Source organism: Canis aureus, chromosome 28 (assembly GCF_053574225.1).
Source record: "Canis aureus isolate CA01 chromosome 28, VMU_Caureus_v.1.0, whole genome shotgun sequence".
Taxonomy (NCBI): Eukaryota; Metazoa; Chordata; class Mammalia; order Carnivora; family Canidae; genus Canis; species Canis aureus.
This window is the reverse complement of record NC_135638.1, coordinates 19,506,053-19,529,213: the sequence shown is the minus strand read 5'-3', so window position 1 is coordinate 19,529,213 and position 23,161 is coordinate 19,506,053. Positions and strand designations below refer to the sequence as shown.

The following is a 23,161-nucleotide window of genomic DNA, read 5'->3' as shown; positions in this document are numbered from 1 at the left end:
AAACAAAAAAAACATACAAAAACAAAACAAACTGTAAAAAAAGCAGATTAGAAACACTAGCAAAAAGCACGGATACCACTGGCTATAAAAACCAGCATGACAACATGGGTCTGCTTTCCCAGACACTGGTGAAAATAGCAGCTACAGACTGAGATAACTAGAGGTAACGGGAAATAACTGCAGAAGGTAACTACTGTAACTAAAGAAGCAGAACTATGCAGAAACCACTGGGAAGAGAAGCCAAAAAATTACAAGTTACAATAGGTTGTTTTTTTTTTTTAACTTTAAAATGTAAATTCAATTAATTAACATATATTATTTAGTTTCTGAGGTAGAGGTCAGTGATTCATCAGTTTTACATAACAGTGCTCATTATATCACATGACCTCCTTAATGTCCATCACCCAGTTACCCCAGCTCTCCACATCCTCCCCTCCAGCAACCCTGTTTGTTTCCTATGATTAAGAGTCTCTTACGTTTGTCTCCCTCTCTGATTTCGTCTTTTTTTATATTTTCCTCTCTTCCTCAACGATTCTGTTTTGTTTCTTAAATTCCATATATGAGTGAGATCATATAATGGTCTTTCTCTGATTGCAGTTCTAATGGTTCTTGGCCATATATCACCCTTGTCTGTACCTAAATTGGTGAGGTATGAGAAAACTAATTACATATATTGTAAATGTATCATAATTCTCTGACTCAAACACTGTCAATTATAAGATGCACCATTATTTTATGTAACACTAAGAAAGGAAAACTGCTGCCAATTAAACAGTAACATATCATTGGTAAAACATCTTAATTCCAGATGTTTAAATATGAAAAAATATGCATTTAAAAATCTAGGAAATATTATATTAAAAAGTTTAATTTTCCTAATAGTTAAATATAAGAATCGCAAAATAAAACTTAAGTTTGTGAGTAAATTTAATATGCCTATAATTCTTTTCTCAATATTTAACACAAAACCAAAAATACATGGTCTCAGTCAATCTAAGAATATGCATTTTATTCCCAAAATTTGTAGAGCAGTGCACAGACATCTTGTCTTCCCAGGCAAAAGGGCCTAAAGTTACTACAAAAGAATTTACTTTTCTCATATATCAAAAATGGCCAGGTCCAGAACCTAAATGTTTGGAACCACATAAAGGAAACATAAAGTAAACCTGAAAACTCCATCTCAGTCCTCATCTTCTGTTGCCTCAAGTCTGGAAGACTTGAAGGAATCTGAGCTCTAAGAAATCCAGGTGCATCTATAAACTCAATAAGAAAGATCCTAATATATCTAAATACCTTGGGAAAGAAATGATTAAACACTTTTAGAACTGGTTAGGCTTGGGGGTACCTGGCTGACTCAGTCAGTAGAGCATGCAACCCTTGATCTCAGGGTAGTGAATTTAAGCCCCACGTTGGGTGCAAAGCCTACTTTAAAAAAAAAAAAAAAAAAAAGAACTGGTTTGGCTTTTCAGTGGCTCTGGCTTCAATAGTCCAGCCAGCACCTCCCTTTCTTCCTCCCTCATCAATGCAAATGGTTCAAAGTGATATGAATCCATTCTAATTTATTAACTTTGGCGGGGGTGGGGGCAGGTGGGGGGTGGTCAAGGTAACCACTGACAAATTTTGCAACTGTTATCAATAACAAAGTATAGGGTCCCACCACAAAACTGAACGACACTCCAGTATGTCACAATACCAGGGCTGGGAATCTCAGCTCCAAGATTACTGCAACAGCCTAGGATTTGTAACCCTCAATTTACAGTGACACTAGTTCAATTCCTAAAACTTTTTTCCAGCTCAATGCATGTGAGAGATTACTCTTGAGATTTACTCTCCCATAGGACAGGGGGTTACTACAAGCCCAGCTTGAAGAAAAAATTTATGTAGTATGAAAAGGCTACTCTGGAGCTTAACATATTCTCTCTCCATGACCACCTAAGAATCAGTATAGTAGGCTGCTTCCCTACACCGGAGGTGACCTGAGGGAACACAAAACAGTCAAAAATGATACAGAACAGGGGATCCCTAGGTGGCTCAGCAGTTTAGTGGCTGTCTTTGGCCCAGGGTGTGTGATCCTCGAGTCCTGGGATCAAGTTCCGAGTCGGGCTCCCTGCGTGGAGTCTGCTTCTCTCTCTGCCCCTCTCTCCCTCTCTCTATCTCATGAATAAATAAATTTAAAAAAAAAAAAAAAAGATAGGGGATCCCTGGGTGGCGCAGCGGTTTGGCGTCTGCCTTTGGCCCAGGGCGCGATCCTGGAGACCAGGGATGGAATCCCACGTCGGGCTCTCGGTGCATGGAGCCTGCTTCTCCCTCTGCGTATGTCTCTGCCTCTTTCTCTCTCTCTGTGACTATCATAAATAAATAAAAAATTAAATTAAAAAAAGATAAAGAACACATATATTATCACTCTTAACCTTATGAGATGTAAAGCCCTTGGAAGGCTCAAAGCCACAGTTTATATACAAGGGTAAAAGCAATTTAAAAGATAATCACTTTAAAGACTGTAATCACGGGATGCTTGGGTGGCTCCGTGGTTAAGGGTCTGCCTTCGGCTCAAGGCATAATCCTGGAGTCCAGGGATCCAGTCCCATATCAGGCTCCCTGCATGGAGCGTGCTTCTCCCTCTGCCTAGGTCTCTGCCTCCCTCTCTCTCTCTCTGTCTCTCTCTCTCATGAACAAGTAAATAAAATCTTTAAAAAAAAATAAAAGACTGCAACTGCTAAAAAAAAAAAAAAAAAAAGACTGCAACTGCTATATTCTAATCAGTCTTATTCCATTTCCCTCAACTCAATATATCAATGCTATCCAAATATACACTTATAATGTTAAATAAAACTTGAATATGCCATAGGTCTCCCTGGCATAATCAGGATATGAGATAAAGGATAAACATAAAAGACTAATGCTTTTAAACATCATCAATTTTTAAATAAATGTGGGGATTGGGGGCATGGGTTAAATAGGTGATGGGAATTAAGGTGTGCACTTATGATGAGCTGAGCACAGTGTAATGTGTGGAAGTGTTGAGTGACGGTACTATACACTTGAAAGTAATACAATACTGTATTAACTGGAATTAAAATAAAAACAAATTATATAGCCATCTAAATACATACATACATACATACATACATACATACATACATAAAATCTCGGACATCCTAAAAATTTTAAAAAATAAATGTGGTCAGGCAGCCCCGGTGGCACAGCGGTTTAGCGCCACCTGCAGCCCGGAGTGTGATCCTGGAGACCCGGGATCGAGTCCCGCGCCGGGCTCCCTGCATGGAGCCTGCTTCTCCCTCTGCCTGTGTCTCTGCCTTTCTCTCTCTCTGTGTCTCTATGAATAAATAAATTTTAAAAATTAAATTAAATTAAAATAAATAAAATAATAAAATAAAATAAAAGTGGTAACTCTATCCTAACAGATTCCTGATATTATGTGTACTGAACATAATTTAACCTAATGACTGACATTACTGTGACAGCCTTAAATAACAATGAGGTCTATAAGCTCATTTGTCCTTACAGCAAATTTTGATAGTTTGATATCCTTGTTTTTATTTTTATTGTCATCTGCATTTTTATTGTCAATAACTTGTCACAATAGCTCACCTCTAGTCACTGACATCTTTTTCTTTCTCCTCCTTTCTCTCCTTTATCTGCTGCTTCCCCCTTTGCAACCCCATCCTGCATTACCCAGCAAAAGAGTATTTATTTTTGTGACTATATCACATTATTTTTAACTCTACTCATCTTCAGTGCTAGCACTAATACTGGCAAACATTTATTGCTTCATAAGCTCTCAAACTTCAGTATACTGCCTCACTGAAACTAATCGGAGAAATTAGGAATAATTTCTAGAATAACTAGAAATTTTACCTAACTTCTCCAATCCTCATTAAAAGAAAAGCACAGCCTAGTCATAGGTCCACAGACCACACTTTGTGTAGCACATGATAAAACATGAAGTTTTATCCCAATGATGTGATCTTTGCCTCTTCAGCTGTCATTTTCATCAATGCCCACTGTTACATATTAATTCTAGTTTTTGCTTTTTCACACATCTGAGGAGGAGTATGACAGTATTAAAGAAAAAAAGTGCTACGATGGTTGTTCTAGTGCACATTACTGTTTACGCTGAAAAAAAAAAAAAAAAAACACATCAAATGCAATGCACCAAACGGCCAGTTGTGAATGCAATGTAAAAGTTCTTAAAGGAAATTAAAAGTGCTATCTCAGCGAACACACGAATGGTAAGAAAGTGAAACTGCCTTATTTTGATATGGACAAGTCCGAGTGGTCTGGATAAAAGATCAAACCAACCACAATATTCCCTTAAGCCAAAACCTAATCCAGAGCAAGGCACCAACTTTTCACATCTGTGAAGTCTGAGAAAAGTGAGGAAGCTGCAGAAGGTCTGAACCTGGCAGAAATTGGTTCATAAGGATTAAGGAAAGAAGCGGTCTCTGTCTATAACATGGAAGTGCAAGGTGAAGTAGCAAGTGCTGATGTACAAACTGCAGTTAGGTTCTCCAGAAGATCCATCTAAGATAATTAATGAGAGTGGCTACTAAACGAGAGATTTTTCAGTGGAGATTGGAAGAAGATACCATCTAAGACTTTCATACAGAGAAGTAGTCAACGCCTGGCTTCAAAGCTTCAGAGGACAGGCTGACTTTTGGACAAGGGACAGGGACTAATGCAGCTGCTGACTTTTAAGTTGAAGTCAATGCTCATTGATGGTTCAGAAAATCCTAGAACCCTTCACAATTATGCTAAATCTGGGACACCTGGTGGCTCAGCAGTTGAGTGTCTGCCTTCGGCCCAGGGCGTGATCCTGGGGTCCTGGGATCGAGTCCCACATCAGGCTTCCTGCATGTAGCCTCCTTCTCCCTCTGCCTGTCTCTCATGAATAAATAAATAAAATCTTAAAAAAAAAAAAAGAATTATGTTAAATATACTCTGCCTATGCTCTATAAACAGAACAACACAGCCTGGATGACAGCACATCTGTTTACAACATGGTTTACAAAATATTTTAAGCCTAATCTTGAGACCTATTGCCCAGGAAAGATTCCTTTCAAAATATTGCTACTCCATGAAATGTACCTGGTCACCCAAGAGCTCTGATAGGAGATGTACAAAGAGATTAATGTTATTTTCATGCCAGCTAACCTAACATCCATTCTGCAGCCCATAGATCAAGGAGTAATTTTGACTTTCATGTTTTATTATTTCAATACATTTTGTAAGTATAGTTCCAATAGAGGTGATTCCTCTGATGAATCTGGGCAAAGTAAACTGAAAATCTTTTGGAAAGGATTTACCATTCTAGATGCCGTTAAGAACATGTGTAATTCATGGGAAGAGATCAAAATATCAACACTAACAGGAATGTAGAAGTTGATTGCAACCCTCTTGGATGACTCTGAGGGGTTCAAGACTTCTGTGGAGGAAGTCACTGCAGATATGGTAGAAACAGCAAGAACTAGAAGTAGAGCCTGAAGGTGTGACTGAAGTGATGCAATCTCAGGATAAAACTTGAAAAGATGAGGAACTGTTTTTTTATGGATGAGCAAAGTAAGTGGTTTCTTGAGATGGAATCTACTCCTGGTAAAGATGCTATGACAATTGTTGAAATGACAAGAAAGGATTTAATTTAGAGTATTACATAAACTTAGTTGATAAAGCAGTGGCAGGGTTTGAGAGGATTAATTCCAATTGTAACAAGTTCTACTTTGAGTCAGATGCTGTCAAACAGAGAAATCGTTCCTGAAAGGAAGAGTCGATCAATGCAGCAAATTCCTTAAAATTAATTTTAAGAAATTGCTGCAGCCATCCCAACCAGCAACTACAACCCTAATCAGTCAGTGACCATCAATACCAAGACAAGAACCTCCACCAGTAAAAAGACTACAATTCACTGAAAGCTCAATGGTGGTTAGCATTTTTTAGCAGTATTTTTTTTAAGATTTTATTTATTTATTCGTGAGAGACAGAGAGAGAAGCAGGCTCCATGCAGGGAGCCCGATGCAGGACTCGATCCCATGTCTCCAGGATCATGCCCTGGGCGGAAGGCAGGCACCAAACCGCTGAGCCACCTAGGCATCCCGTGCAGTAAACAATTTTTTAATTATGCTATGAACTTTGTTTTTTCAGACACAGTGTTACTGCACACTTAACAGACTACAGTATAGTATAAATATAGCTTTTATATTATGATAATTGCTTTGTTGTGGTGGTCTGAACCAAACCCACAATATCTCTGAGGTATGCCTATATCCCAAAGAATAAAAATCCTGGGCACCTGGGTGGTTCAGTCAGTTAAGTGTCTGACTTCTGGTTTTGGTTTCCAGTTGTGATCTCAGGTTTGAGATGCAGGCCCACGTCAGGCTCTGCACTCAGTGGAGAGTCTGCTAGAGATTCTCATCCTCTCCTGCTGCCCCTATCCACCCTGCGTGTGTGCCCGTGCATGTACACATGTTTGCTTACTCTCTCTCTCCCTTTTCCTCTCATAAATAAATCTTAAAAAATGATTTAAAAAATCCTTATTTAGGGTAGAGAGAAATAAGAGAAAAACATTAAAAATATAGAGATAAATGACAAGGGTTGCAAATGCAATTGTGCATGAAATAGCCAAAAATGCTTTGGTCTCACTGCATCTAACAATCAACAGGAGGTGGAAGGTCAACAACAGAGGAACATAATGGAATAAAAACAAGACTACTATATACATTATCATTACAGTATCAAACTATTACTTTCCCCCAATATTTTTTTTTAATTTTTTTTTTAAATTTATTTATGATAGTCACAGAGAGAGAGAGAGAGAGGCAGAGACATAGGCAGAGGGAGAAGCAGGCTCCATGCACTGGGAGCCCGACGTGGGATTTGATCCCGGGTCTCCAAGATCGCGCCCTGGGCCAAAGGCAGGCGCCAAACCGCTGCGCCACCCAGGGATCCCACTTTCCTCCAATATTAAACAATTATAACAACAGCTATCTATCTTCTTTCAGAGTAAGAGGCTAGGCAATGAAATGATTTTACCTTATTTTAAAATGAAGCAGAATTTGATTCAAATTAAGGAAGCATTTCTTTTCTACAAATTCCAAATACATTTCTACAGAGCTTAGTTCCTAACAGTTATTTGTTGAAACTTTTTCCCCTTTTTGGAAATGGAAAGCCTCCAACAAGCAGAGGTATTCATTCTTTATTTTAAACTAACATTTTCAAAAATCATATTGGAATGCAAATGTGACAAGACTTAAAGATCCCTCTCCTTAAAAACAACCCACAGCCTAAAGAGAGATAAATATATAATAATTTCTACATGCTTCGACTGTACAGCAGTGCCTGAAAGAAGAGGAGTGGTCACAGAAAGAAACCAGGATCTTGGTAAACTAAAAAACCAAAGAATGTGTTTCAGAGACTAAACAATTTCTTTTTCAGCAAAATAGCAGAACAGATACCCTGAAAAGTTTTTACAAAAAACAAAGAGTGTAGGAATCCTCAAATAAAAGGATCATGGTTAGATTCTGCCTTGGGGAATTCTACCAAACCCAAGGATGGGTAAGACCAAAAAGTAAGGAATCTAACAGAAGACTATGACTCTTCAGTTTAAGGGTAAGATAAAGGACATAGAAATTTGCCGGTTTTGAACTTAGCAATGAGCATAGGAAGATAAAACTTCTTTCATGAAATGTCTTAACCTCTGGGATCCCTGGGTGGCACAGCGGTTTGGTGCCTGCCTTTGGCCCAGGGCGCGATCCTGGAGACCCGGGATCGAATCCCATGTCGGGCTCCCGGTGCATGGAGCCTGCTTCTCCCTCTGCCTGTGTCTCTGCCTCTCTCTCTCTCTGTGACTATCATAAGTAAATAAAAATTAAAAAAAAAAAAAAAAATGAAATGTCTTAACCTCAAGTAGATACCCACATGGGTTTGTAGTATGAATTCCTGCAATCTAAGGCAAGAATGTAATTAAAAGTGTTCCAGGCAGTAATGCCCAGGAAACTGGCAGCAGCAAATATAAGTCCTAAAGGAAAAGTTCTATCCTTTTGAGGCAACAATTTTGCTTGTCAGAATCTAGAAAAATACATAAAAAATTAAGAACCAAATGAGAACTTATTCAGAAGACAACAGCATTCAATACCCAGTGTGATAAAAATCTATCTTCCCTAGCTGGAATAGCACCAGATCTCCCCCAATTATTTTATGTCCTTGTACATTTATATCGCTGTGAACAACTCTAAGGCAGAGATCGTATCTACTTATCTCTGTATTCCTAGCATTCAAAACTGTGCCCAGGACATGTGTTATGCCTTAGTAAGTGTTTAAAAACAAGTTAATAAGGGTGTGGACTAATTCACTATTTGCTAGGGGAAAAATCCAGAAACAATCAATGTGTCTATCAATAGCTAAATTATACAAATTATGGCATATGGAAATAAGACTGTGCAACCATTAAGAATTATGTGCACAGAACAAAAGAACCCCCAAATATACTGATGAATAAAAAACAAGCCTCAATCACTGAAATACAAATCAAAAGCACAATGAGATACCACCTCACACCAGTGAGAATGGCTAAAATTAGCAACTCAGGGAAAAACAGATGTTGGTGAGGATGTGAAGAAAACGGAACCCTCTTACACTGCTGGTGAGAATGCAAACTGGTACAGCCACTCTGTAAGATAGTATGGGAGTTCCTCAAAAAGTTAAAAACAGAACTACCCTACAACCCAGTAATTGTACTATTAGGTATTTATCCAAAGGATACAAACAGTGATTCGAAGGGACACATGCACCCCACTGTTTACAGCAGCAATGTCCACAATAGCCAAAATTTGGCAAAAGCCCAGATGTCTATCGACAGATGAATGGGTAAGATGTGGAATAGGGATACCTGGGTAGTTCAGTCAGTTAAGCGGCTTGCCTTCAGCTCACGATCTCAGGGTCCTAGGACCAAGCCTGGCTCTGCCCCTCCCCACTGCATGTCTATTCCACTCCCCAACCCCATTCTCTCTTAACTGAAAAAAAAAAAAAAAAAAAAAAAAAAGATGTGGGATGCGTGGGTGGCTTAGCGGTTGAGCATCTATCTGCCTTTGGCTCTGGGTGTGATCCTGGAGTCTTGGGATCGAGTCCCACATTGGGCTCCTTGCATAGAGACTGCTTCTCCCTCTGCCTATGTCTCTGCCTCTCTGTGCCTCTCATGAATAAACAATCTTTTAAAAAATAAATAAAAATAAAAAATAAAAGATGTGATACACAGACACACACATAATGGAATATTACTCAAGTATCAAAAAGAATGAAATTAGGGGCACCTGGGTGGCTCAGTCAGTTAAGCATCTGCCTTCAGCTCAAGTCACAATCTCAGGGTCCTGGGATCAAACTTGAGTAGGGCTCCCTGATCAATGGGGAGTCTGCTTATCCCTCTCCCTCTCCTCCCTGTTCATATCCACTCTCTCTCTCAAATAAATAAATAAAATCTTAAAAAAAAAATCTTGCCATTTGCAATGACATGGATGGAAAGAGAGGGTATTATGATAAATGAAAGAAGTCTGTCAGGGAAAGACAAATGTCATATGACTTCACTCATATGTGGAATTTAAGAAATAAAACAGATAAACATAGGAGAAGGGAAAGAAAATAAGACAAAAGCAGAGAGGAAGACAAATCATAAAAAACTCTTAACTATAGGAAAATAGCCTAACGGTTGCTGGAGGGGAGGTGGGGGGATGGGATAATTGGCTGATGGGCATTAAGGAAGGCACTTGATGTAATGAGTACTGGGTGTTATAAGCAACTAATGAATCACTAAATTGCCTCTGAAATAAATTAAACTGAATTTAAATTAAAAAAAATTAATTTTAAAAAAGCAAGCCTCAAAATACATGTAACTCCTTTATGTAAAAAAAAAAAAAAAAGCAACAGATTTATTTATACAAAAGTTACATAAATGCATACAAAGGAGGTCCAACTACTTTACAGTAGTCCCCTCCTAGCAGTGGAAATGGAAAAAGAAGACATCCCTCTTTGCACTATATACTCTTTTATAGTAAGACTCTTTTACAGTAGGACTCTTTTACAGCAAGAATGAAGAAATGAATTCCTTGTATAATTAAAAAATAAATTTAAGGGCTCAATGGATGATGAAACCATATTATTCACATAAGACTCTCTACACAAATATTGACAGCAGCATTATTTATAATAGCCAGAAAGAGGAAGCGACACAACTGTTTATTAACTGATGGATACATCCAGACAACAGAATATTATTTAGCCATTAAAAAGAATGAAGTAGGGCAGCCCCGGTGGCGCAGCGGTTTAGCGCCGCCTGCAGCTCAGGGCGTGATCCTGGAGACCCTGGATCGAGTCCCACGTCAGGCTCTCTGCATGGAGCCTGCTTCTCCCTCTGCCCGTGTCTTTGCCTCTCTCTCTCTCTCTCTCTCTCTGCATCTCTATGAATAAATAAAAAATCTTAAAAAAAAAAAAAAAAAGAATGAAGTATTGACACATGCTGTAACATGGATAAACCTCAAAAACGTTATGCTAAGTCAAACAAATCTGTCACAAAAGACTACATATAGGAACGCCAGGGTGGCTCAGTGGTTGAACATCTGCCTTTGGCTCAGGTTGTGATCCCGGGGTCCTGGAATCGAGTCCCAAATGGGGCTCCCCACAGTTAGCCTGCTTCTCCCTCTGCCTATGTCTCTGCCTCTCTCTGTGTGTCTCTCATGAATAAATAAAATCTTAAAAAAAAAAAAACCCACATATATATAATATACCATTTATATGAAATGTCCAAGAAGAGGCAAATTATAAATACAGAAAGTAGACTGGTATCTGACCAAGGAATAAGAAATGAAGAGATGGAGAGTGAGTGCTGATGGGTATAAATTTTCTTCTGGGGATAATGAAAATATTCTAATATTAGATTATGGGGAAGAGTGTACCACCAGGTAAAATTACTAAAAACCACTGACTGTACACTTTAAATGGTTAAATTTTATGGCATATAAATTAAAAATAAATAAATATTAAATAACACTTAAAAAAAAACTCAATGGAAAGATTAAACAGATTAAAATAGGTGAAGAGAGAATTAGTACCTAGACAATAATCTGAAGAGTTTATCCAGGATGTAACAGAGAAATAGAGATAAAATATGAGACAAGAACACAAAAGAGAACAAAGAACACAAAATGTTCCCCTAAGAGGGAACATTTCAAGAGGTAATGATTGAAAAAAGAAATAAAAATTAAAAAATAATAAAGAGCTAATGATTGAGAATTTTCTAGACTTGCTGAAGACCAAGCCTCAGCCCCAAAAAACTCCATGAATTCCAAACAGCATAAATAAAAAGAATTCTAGAACTTAAAAAAGCATAGATCATCAACTAAAAAGAGCTAATCCTAAAACCAGAGAGAAAAGATGATTACCCACAAAGATATGGAAATTAGGCTGATGGCGATCATTTTATAAAAGTAACAATGGAAAAGAGGGAACATTAGAACTTAGAAAACAGTGGAATCTTATCCTTAGTGTAAGTGAAAACAATGGACAATTTTAACTCCCGTATCTAGCAAAACTAAGTTTCAGGAACACAGGTGAAATAAAGATATTTTCAGACAAAAAAGTTTACCACCAAGAGTAACCAACTAAACAAATCTTGACTTCCTTCTGGAAAATGATCCCAAATGACAAGTTTAAGATGCAAGAAGGAATGGTAAGCAAAAATACATAAATAGGTAAGTAAATCTAAACACTGAATATAAAACAATATAGCCCACGATTCCTTTTGGAAGAACTCTTGGGGCCAGATGTGTTTCAAAATTAAGAAATTTAAAATAAAGCAGCACTCCATCAAACAAATTAGGATCTAGCATTTAAATAGCTAAATATTTACAGTACATGGATTTTTTTCAAGACTATGCAGTCTCATTCTCATTCAGGTCAGGTTTCACCACTAGAAAAATCTGTGGTCAACTTATATGTAAGTTTTGGTTTCTAAATCTATTTTTAGATTTTTTTTAAAAATTTTTATTTATTTATGATAGTCACACACACACAGAGAGAGAGGCAGAGACACAGGCAGAGGGAGAAGCAGGCTCCATGCACTGGGAACCCGACGTAGGATTCGATCCCGGGTCTCCAGGATCGCGCCCTGGGCCAAAGGCAGGCGCTAAACCGCTGCGCCACCCAGGGATCCCCTATTTTTAGATTTTGGATTTCTTTTTTTTTTTTTTTAATTTTTTTATTTATTTATGATAGTCACAGAGAGAGAGAGCGAGAGGCAGAGACACAGGCAGAGGGAGAAGCAGGCTCCATGCACCGGGAGCCTGACGTGGGATTCGATCCCGGGTCTCCAGGATCGCGCCCTGGGCCAAAGGCAGGCGCTAAACCACTGCGCCACCCAGGGATCCCAGATTTTGGATTTCAATAAAAGATATGAGCCCAAAATGTCAATTGGTATGATTAAAGTAGGACAAAACCATGATACAAGGAAATCAACACAGAAATTGGAAGACATGTAATGGGAGTTAAAGCATTTGAAGGCCACCAATTTTTTTTTTTTTTTTTTTTTTTTTTTTTTATGATAGTCACAGAGAGAGAGAGAGAGAGACAGAGGCAGAGACATAGGCAGAGGGAGAAGCAGGCTCCATGCACCGGGAGCCTGATGTGGGATTTGATCCCGGGTCTCCAGGATCGCGCCCTGGGCCAAAGGCAGGATCCGCTGCGCCACCCAGGGATCCTTTTTTTTTTTTTTAAAGAGTGCAAACAGGGGTGCGTGGCTGGGTCACTCAGTAGAACATGCAACTTTTGTTTTTTTTTGTTTTTTGTTTTTTTTTTTTAACATGCAACTTTTGATCTTAGGGTCATGAAGAGTGCAAATATTCATAAATTTTATTTCTTTAAAGTCAATGGTTTAAAAAAATTTTTTTAAAAATAAGTAATAAAATAAATAATAAAAAAATAATAAAAAATTAAAAAAAAAGACAATGATTGTTGTTTTATTATTTTAATTGTAATATAGTTAAAATTGATCATTTTCAGGTTTTGATAACTATGCATACTAAATTAGATATCCTAATGCCTAAAAGTCAGTAAGACAACCAAACATAAAAAATGTCGAGAAGGCAGCCCAGTGACTCAGCAGTTTAGCGCCACCTTCAGCCCAGGGCCTGATCCTGGAGACCCGGGATCAAGTCCCACACGGGGCTCCCTGCATGGAGCCTGTTTCTCCCCTCTGCCTGTGTCTCTGCCTCTCTCTCTCTCATGAATAAATAAATAAAATCTTAAAAAAAAAATAGCAAGAGACTAGAGCACAATTTACAGAAAGCAAGCTAATGATCAATTTACATGAAAAAGTACTCAATCTCATTGGTCATCAGAAAACGAAAATTAAAGTCATATTACAGTAGTAACATGTATCTACCAAAATGGCTAACATTAAAAACTGACAAGACCAAGTTGGCAATATATACAGGAAGTGGAACTCTCATACAGTTGGTGGACAAACCATTGGCATTTTGTAAACCTGAATATAAACTATAATCTCACCCACCATTTCCATTCCAAGGTACCTACCCAACATTTGTATGTCAACACAACACAATTACAAGAATGTGTATAGTAGCATTATTCATGATAGGCCCAAACTAGGAACAGTCTATCAACAGTAAAATGGGTAAATAATTTATGGTCTATGCATACACTTCAATAAAAATGAATCCGTTCTGCACACAACATGGATCATCTTATAAACTAATGTTGAGTAAATGAAGTCAGACAAAGGAAAGAATACATATCATATAATTTCACTCACCAATAGGCAAAGTAATCTACAGTATTAGAAGTCAAGATGGTTCTTATCCTTGGAAAGCAGAAAAAGGCAGTAGTGATTGGGAGCAGGCATAAGAGAGACTCTGGGGTACAACTATTATTTTATTTCTTTATATGTGAAAACATTCACTTTGTGAATATGTAAACTCTACATTTAGATTTTTATTCTTTTCTGTAGGTTAGCCTCAGTAAAAACATTCATCAAACTTTTCAAAAATTGTAGCGGTGGCTGCCCAACTCTGAACATACTAAAAACCATTAGATTGTATGTTTTACACAAACGATCATGGTATGTGAATTACTTCTCAATAAAACTGTTAATTTACTAAACAGTAAAAAATGAAAGATAAATATGGAAAATGTTAATTGCCGAATCTACATAAAAGCTACAGATGCACTATCTTTTCTACCTTTCTACATGTTTGAAATTTTCATTAACAAAAGTTTAAAAATAAAAACAAGACTGGCAATAGTAAAATAAATGCAAAAAATGGCCAGGGCAACTCCTAAAAGGAAAAAGAAATCCATCTATACTAAAGGAAAGACAAAAGTATAGCAAAAAAAAAAAGAGGCAAGCCAAATGAAAAGCACACAAAATGAAATAAATATCACTATATCAATTACTCATTAAAAAAATTAAATTCTTTAAATGGCAAAGAAAGTTAGATGGTGAAAATATATAGTTTTGAGGTTTTTAAAATATATAACTAAAACATAAAAGCACAGAAAGGTTCAAAGTCAAAGGACTAAAAATGATACCAGGATACAAGAAAGCTGACATAGTTTATTAGTATCAAGTAAAACCAAAACCATGTTAAGACCAAAAACACTAAGAGATAAGAAATCTATACCGATAAAGGCTCAATTTACCAAAAGCACAGAACTATCCAACTTAGACTCAAAAATAGATAAGCAAAGGAAATTACCTTAATAATAGGAAATTTTATTAACATATCTCAAAGTAATGGACAAATCAATCAGACAAAAAAGCCTGCCAACTACTTTTGCCAGACTCCGTTGTTGTAGGTTCTGCCAACAGGAGGAGGCAGCAGGTGAAAAAAGTTTCTTAAAAAAATGCCATTAGCCATCCCCTGGTTCTGGTAATGCCTCGAAGTGAAGGTGTCTCCTACTTTGTGAAGTCAGTAGGTTTCTACCAATAGCAGTAACTCAGAGTCGCTCCAGCAGCTCAGTGTCAAGTGCAAGCTCTTTGGTTCCAGTACAACTCCCAGATCTTTTGAAAACAAACCTCCTCTGTTCCTCTCAAACCCTCTCCCCTCTCTTTAGCAGTTCTAGTCCTAACCACACCCTTGTAACCAATTACCTGCATTAAATCTCTCTCTGCCATAAAATATCTCGAGTAGTCATTATTTTCCTATCTGCTCACTGATCAAGAGTATTTTTTTTAAATGCCACTACTACTAAGTAGAGAAAAAAAGTTCTTTTTCAAGAACTTATAAAACATTTATAAAAAAATGACCACCATTAAGTCACAAAATCTACTTAACAAGTTTCCATATACTTAACGACACCAATCACATTTGCTGACCACAATGCGGTTTAAGTTAGAAATAGCAAAAAGAACTAGGAGAAGATACATACTTTGGGAAATTTTAAAACACATTTTTTTTAAAACACACTTGTAAACAATTCAATGATCAAAGACGACGACATAGTGGAGACCAAATATATTCAGAAATTAAATTTTCACCAAAATATTACCTATGAAACTTATGAGATATAGCTAAGTGTATTTAATATAAACCCTATTATAGCTTTAAATGTTTACAGCAATGGCTTTTACTTTTTGGTCTTAGGAAATTTTTATACTTATAGATTTTTACCCCAGAAAGCTTTTGCAAATGGATAGCAAATATACATATTGATACTTACTGTATTAGAAATTTGAACTGTGAAAATTTAAAGTCTGTTAATTCACTTAAAAATAAAAATAAACTTACTGCTTAGTATATACAAGTATTTTATGAAAATAACTATTTCTGATACAAAAACTATAGGAATGGCATTATTTTACATTTTTAAAAATTCCCTTTAATTTTTGGCTTAAGACATCTAGATTTTCAAGATGGCAGGACTAGCCTTGGTAGGGATCAAGATTTCATCATAAACTGTGAAATATGGACACAAACAGACCAAATAGGACAGGAGAGAGCCAAGATACCAACCCATACTACTTGGAAATTTGACCGAAGACCAAACAGTGAAGGCTCTTTGTTAAGTAGGACTGAGACCAAGGGGGGGGGGGGGGGGGGAGGGAGGAGGGAGGAGGAGGAGAAGAATGAAATTGGATTCCATGCACATGTACACCAGGAGAAGAAGAATGAAATTGGAGAGGAGGAGGAGGAGGAAATTGGATTCCATGCACATGTACACCAGGATCAGTATATTTAAAGCAGCACTGTTCATAGTTAAGTTAGGAGTAAAGTAAATGATAGACTTTGTAACATGGAACACTACTTTACCTTAAATGGGTACTACACATGCATCAAAATGGATTAACCTTAAAATGTTCAACAAAAGTCAGAAAAGCTTACAGTATGATTTTACTTATTTAATCTTCAAAAAAGCAAAAACAATATAGTGTTTATTTTTTTAAAGATTTTATTTATCATGAGAGACACTGAGAGAGGCAGAGACACAGGCAGAAGGAGAAGCAGGCTCCCCATAGGGAGCCCCATGCGGGACTCAATCCCAGATCCCAGGATCATGCCCTGAGCCAAAGGCAGCCGCTCAACCGCTGAGCCACCCAGGCATCCCACTATAGCGTTTAAAGTAAATTTACAAAGGGGACGCCTGGATGGCACAGTCAGTTAAGCAACTGACTCTTGGTCTGGGCCCAGGTCATGATCTCATGAGTCATGAGACTGAGCCGCAGCCACTCCCCCCACTCCACAGTTCCCTACTCCCTGTGGAATCTGCTTGGGATTCTCTTCTGTTCCCTCCACATCCCCTCATGCTTTCTAAAATACATACATACACACATACATTCTTTAAAGAAAAAAGTACATCTACAAAGAAAAATTGGGAATAAAACCTAAAGAGAAATTTACTCAGAGAAGTAGCAATAAGGTACAGTAAGAAAAGGCAGATAGGAAGCTTCAAAACTAATGGTAACTTTTACTACTTAAGCTAGGTATTTTATTAATATTATTTAAAATATTCACCTATGATATTTTTGTATGTATATTTCATAATCTTTTTCCTAGGCCACTCTCAAAAGTTTGGTTGGGGAAGGAGGAATAGCAATAGAGTGATATTTGGTAGAAGTGGTGGATGAAGGTGTTTATTTTTTAAGGACAAACTCTGTAAATACAAAAACAATCGAAGAAAGAGGAAGGTGATGGTAAATGATATGTAAAATACTTATGAGAAGAAGATGGGATCTAAAGTTTAAGATCAAGGACTGACTCAGAATGGCTAGGGAAGGGAACTGTCAAGGCATTGTCTTCTTAAGGGTAATTATGTTGTATACATAGGAAAGAAACATATAAACTAAATATTTAAAAATTAAAATAACCCCGGGGCACTTGGGTGGCTCTGTCATGTCAGTTGAGCCTCCGATTCTTGGTTTTGGCTCAGATAATTAACTCATAAGTTGTGAGATGGAGTCCCACAACAGCCCCTGTGGTCAGTGTGGAGTCTAGTCTGCTTAGAATTCTTTCCCTCTTCCTCTCCCTTCCCTCTGCTCCTCCTCACCATAAGTGGGCACTCTAACAGATTTAAAAATTTTTTACATAACTCCTTAATCCCAACATCCAGTGATTTTCGTAGGGTAGTGATTTTTTTTCTTTTTTGCTAATCTGTAATTTTCTAACATTTCAACAATAAATGTTAACAAATTTTCTTTTTCTATAAAAAAAGATTAACAATGGTGTGGCAGATATACTGGAGAAGTTAAGACAAATAAAGGCCAGGAAGAGAGACTGAATACTACTACAAAAATTAAGAATTGGGACATTAACTAGTGAACCAGAGCAATCAAAGGACTAAATTAAGATGCAGAATGGACTGAATTTAGTGGTAACTAGATGGAAGGAGGAAGAGAGAGAAAAGAAATAAGAATGACCACAGGATGTTAGTTTGGATGGATGGTGGTGCTATTAATCTGAAAAAAAATACAGTAAGAGAAAACAGGCAAGAGCCAATCTCTGTCTATGTGAGGTTGGAGGCAGCTGAAATTAAATTTAGTTGTGAATCTGTGGAATTCAAGCTTCTTGTGAACATTCAGAGTGACAGATGAAAGTAAGTCAACCAGAGCTGAAGCATAGCTGCTCCTTTTATTTATTTTTAAACATTTTATTTATTCATGGGGGGGGGGGGGCAGAGACACAGGCAGAGGGAGAAGCAGGCTCCATGCAAGGAGCCCGATGTGGGACTCCGATGTGGGACTCGATCCTGAGAATCCAGGATCAGGCCCTGAGCCAAAGGCAGATGCTCAACCACTGAGCCACCCAGGCATCCCAAGCGGCAACTTTTAAGTAAGGCTCTTTAGGTTGGGTATGATCTCTACCATGAACCCAATGGTTGCATCACACATACTTTACCTTAATCCAGCTTGGCTTCATTTAGGAGGCAAGGAGTTTACAACCCCAGAGTCACACCTGAATTTTTCAAGCTAGTTCAAAAGTTATCTATATCTATCTATCACAAGGTATCTATCTAATTTTGAAGATTACCACTCCATATAAAATACTTAAGTTACCCAGAAACACTGACTCTAAATGAAATAATATACAGTTCTGAGTCTACTTTCTATCTATCACTACATTTCATGCTAGAGATGAAAAGCAGTCATCAGCATTAAGCCTGATTGAGATGAGGTCTCATTTAAGCTTAACATTTTTTAATTTTGGAAGAATATTTAATCCCCCCCCAATAAAGATACAGTTTGTAATTTTTTACCTTCCAGATTTGCCAGGCTGGGCTACATCTAGAGACTTTGTTAAGTGCCGATAAAGGAGTTACTTAGAAAAATAAAACATCATAAAGCATAAAGCATACTATGTAGTGGAAAAAGCACATTACAGCCAAGGTTTGGCAGACATCAAATCTTAAATAAATATGCTGAATAAAATGACCGATAACGCTGTCCTCAAAGAGTGGAAAGTTTGGTTTGACCTAGAACTCAAACTGCAGATCTATCCCAAGAAACAATAATTAAGATTTAGCATTTGCTTCAACATGGATGGAACTGGAGGGTATTATGCTGAGTGAAGTAGGTCAATCGGAGAAGGACAAACATTATATGGTGTCATTCATTTGGAGAATATAAAAAATAGTGAAAGGGAATAAAGGGGAAAGGAGAGAAGACGGGTGGGAAATTATCAGAGAGGGAGACAGAACATGAGAGACTCCTAACTCTGGGAAATGAACAAGGGGTAATGGAAGGGGAGTTGGGGGGAGTTGGGATGACTGGGTGACGGGGACTGAGGGGGGCACTTGACAGGATGAGCAATGGGTGATATGCTATATGTCGGCAAATCGAACTCCAATAAAAATATACAAAAAAAAAAAAGAATTAAGGTTTAGGATGATAATAGGATAATAGGATCATTTATTTGTTCAAAATGTAAGCAAAGCACAAATCTTAAGAGTCTAAGAATATGAGGGAAAGGGATATATTTAATGAAAAAAATCAATGTCTGCTTTCCAGGAATATATAATATATGCAATTTGAATAAATAATCATCTTTATCTTAATTTCTACATTATTAAATATCTACCTCAGATTGTTAATAGGCTAGAATGAGATCTTCCAACAGATAAAACATTATTTTGAAACGTTTAAAGTTCCAAATAAACACACTAAGGTAGTATGAAAATCCAAAGATGGCAATAAAGAAAAAAATATGATGGTAAATAAAAAGAAATAAAAGAGGACTTTCCTAAAATTATGAGTTTTTCCCTAGCCAACTTTATTAGAAAGCAAATAAAAATGCTCATCAGCTTCTTTTGCTTTGGGGAAGTATTTTTAAATAACAAACTTCGGCTTTTCTCTCAACTGCAATCTATAATATTGGCCCCAAACATTCACCAAAATTTATTAATGGAAAGCTTCCTCTTAGCAAAAAAAACAAAACAAAACAAAACAAAACAAAACAAAACAAAAAAAAACAAAGGAGATTCTCTTCCCTTCTCAAAGTCTTCCCAACCCTCTCCTCTCTCTCTCTCTCTCTGGACCTTATCAAGTCATCCAGAATCTTGTTCTCATAATTAATAACTTGGGTTCTAGTAACTTCACTCTTTCCTATTCCATACCTCTCCCCTTCAATCACCAAATGAACTCTCCTAGCTTTAAAATTAGCAAAAAAGTCACCCTTTATCTTCTAGCTTTATCCATTTCCTCCTTTCACTGTCCCAACTCCTTGAATTCCGCCAACATCCACTGCCTCTATTTCCCCTCTAATATATTCACTTAGGCTTCAACACGTCAAAGGCTCAAGGTTCAATGCCATTTGCTTATTAAAGCTACTAGGGTTGGGGCACCTGACTGGTTCAGTCGGTAGAGTATGTGACTTTGGGGTCAAGAGTTCAAACCCCACGTTGGACATGGAGCCTACTTAAAAAAATATGGACTGGGATTCTTATTTTGGTGACTTATCACTTATATATAATCTTCCATGTGAAAAGCTTTACCTTTGATTCTGTTATACAAAACTTGGCTCCACTCCTATTTCTGCTATACTTCTTAGGTCTTACTTACTGGTCCCTCTTTTTGTAGGTACTTCTAAAGCAAAGTAGTTTTCTACCATTTTTGTAAAGCTTCTTCCCCACGACTAAATTCACTGCCATCAAGTATTTTAAAAGCTAGAAATCACTGAATTTTATGAAACTCAGTAACACTATTCTTTTTTTTTTTTTTTTTTACTTATGATAGTCACAGAGAGAGAGAGAGAGGCAGAGACACAGGCAGAGGGAGAAGCAGGCTCCATGCACCAGGAGCCCGTTGTGGGATTCGATCCCGGGTCTCCAGGATCGCACCCTGGGCCAAAGGCAGGCGCCAAACCGCTGTGCCACCCAGGGATCCCAGTAACACTATTCTTGAAAACTTATCCTAAAGAATAATTTAAAATAAGGGGGGGGGGGGCAATACACATGAAAACTTGTAACGGGAAAAAAAGTGGAGAAAGAAACATAACTAACAAGAGCACTACATGCTGCCAGAACAAATATGGACAGAACACTCAACTCTTTAAACCAAAAGACAGCTTCTAGAATCTTTACCTTTTTAAGTTTTATGACTAATAAGATTTTGTAAGATTCCTTTTAAGCCACAAACTTGATGGATCTTAGTTGGATAGACCCTTCCTTTTTATAGATTTAATCCCAAAGAAACACATACCCAATGATTTGTAACTTAGCATAACTGTCAGAACATTATTCTAACAAATACATAGTCTTAAAAATGTATTGCATTCTTACTGTGATTTTTACTGTTCTGAGTTCAACATTTTCCAGTGAACATAAAGTCTAGTTTTGTAATGGAACTCATCTTGGACAGATAAAATTGATAATCTAGACAATGTCTTTGAGACCATTTCTTTTCTGTCAAATAGTTATGTGAAGAGTATGAATTTCAAATACATAAATATAGACGGCATTTCACAAATTGCAGTTATACCCTAAGTGTCATTACCCTCGCCAATTTAAGTTACTTCACCTTTGGGCCCGTTTCTTTTCATTTAAAAAAAAAAAAATTAAATGATCTCTATATTTCCTTTTAACTTAAAAATCTCAGAACTCGGATTATTGTTTTCACAAATTAAAGCTATATGCAGCTTCCTCTAGATACTGTTCAGTCTGATTCAATCATATTTACCTACAACTAGTTTTCTGCAGTTTTACAAGTGATGTGTATATTCTCATTAAAGTTTTAAGCACTTCCAGGGACGCCTGGGTGGCTCAGTGGTTGAGTGTCTGCCTTCGGCTCAGGACGTGATCCTGGCATCCAGGATGGAGTCCCCACATTGGGCTCCCTGTGGGGAGCGTGCTTCTCCCTATGCCTGTGTCTCTGTCTCTGTCTCTCTCTCTCTCTCTGATGAATAAATAAATATTAAAAAATAAAAGTTTTAAGTGCTTCTCTATATTACCTTGTACATCCTGTGTGATAATATATTCATATATATATAGTGTAAAAAAATGTGCACAGTGTGACTTCTACATATCCATTATCATTACATAACCACAATGGTTTAAAATGTGTTCCAAAAAACTAAATACAGTAGTCCCCCCCCTTATCTGAGGGGGATACATCACAAGACCCCTTGTGACGTTTGCAACCATAGATAGTACTGAACCCTAATAGATACCATGCTTTTTCCTATACATAACTACAATAAAGTTTAATTTGAAAATTAAGCAGAGATTAATAACAAATAAAACATAGCAATTATAACAATGCACTACAATAAAAGTTATGTGACTGTTGTCTCTCTCTCAAAATATATGCTTATTATTAGAGCACTGTGACCCAGCATTAAGGTATTATTGACCTTCCTGTTAAAGGTATGTTAGGAGGAGAATGTATATGTGAAAAGGAAGACTGTCTGCTTCTGGACCACAGAACTGAAAGTACAAATAAAAGGCAACTACTTGAAACAAAGGGGCCCTCCACCGCAATGTTCATAGCAGGAATGTCCAAAATAGCCGAACTATGAAGGAGCAGACATGTCCCTTCAACAGATGAATGGATAAAGATGATGCGGTATATGTATACAATCAAATATTACTCAGCCATCAGAAAGGATGAATACCTACCATTTACGTCAATGTGGACAGAACTAGAGGGTGTTAAGCTAAGCGAAATAAGTCAATCATATAAAGACAATTATATGGTTTCACTCATACATGGAATACAAGAAATAGTGCAAGGGACCACAAGGAAAGGAGGGGAAACTGAATGAGCCAAAATTGGAGAAGACAAACCAAGAGAGACTCTTGACTCTGGGAAACTGAGGGCTGCTAAAGGGGAGGTGGATGGGGTAACTGGGTGACAGGCATTAAAGAGGGCATATGATGTGATAGGCACTGGGTGTTATACTATATGTGGGCAAACTGAATTTAAATAAAAAAAAAAAAAAGAGGCAGCTACTATTATATAAAGAGCTGTTTTTAGTACAAACTTTTTTAGTTAACCAAATGAACAAATCACCACTATGAAACCAAACAGGTTCATAATTCATGTTATCATTACCTTTTATCTAAAGCAAATAAATGTCCATTTTTAATTAAAATTAGTATTAGGCGAAAAAAGCCACTCAGTATAAACCATTTTCTCCCTCCTCGTGACCTTTTACCC

The 23,161-nt window shown here is 37.2% G+C and overlaps 1 protein-coding gene across 7 annotated transcripts in view; it reads right to left on the bottom strand.

The window, feature by feature from the left end:
* Positions 1-23,161, bottom strand: part of UBE2W (ubiquitin conjugating enzyme E2 W) — a 112,990-nt gene that overhangs the window by 74,491 nt on the left and 15,338 nt on the right. Inside the window, exon 2 of one of the 7 annotated variants that reach the window (XM_077876539.1) lies at positions 477-636. The exons of 5 other annotated variants lie outside the window; for them this stretch is intronic. The gene's annotated coding sequence lies outside the window, so the exon portion shown is untranslated. Of the gene's footprint in view, positions 1-476; positions 637-3,141; positions 3,320-23,161 lie in introns of those variants that run through there. One more of the 7 variants, XM_077876540.1, reaches the window with a different exon arrangement.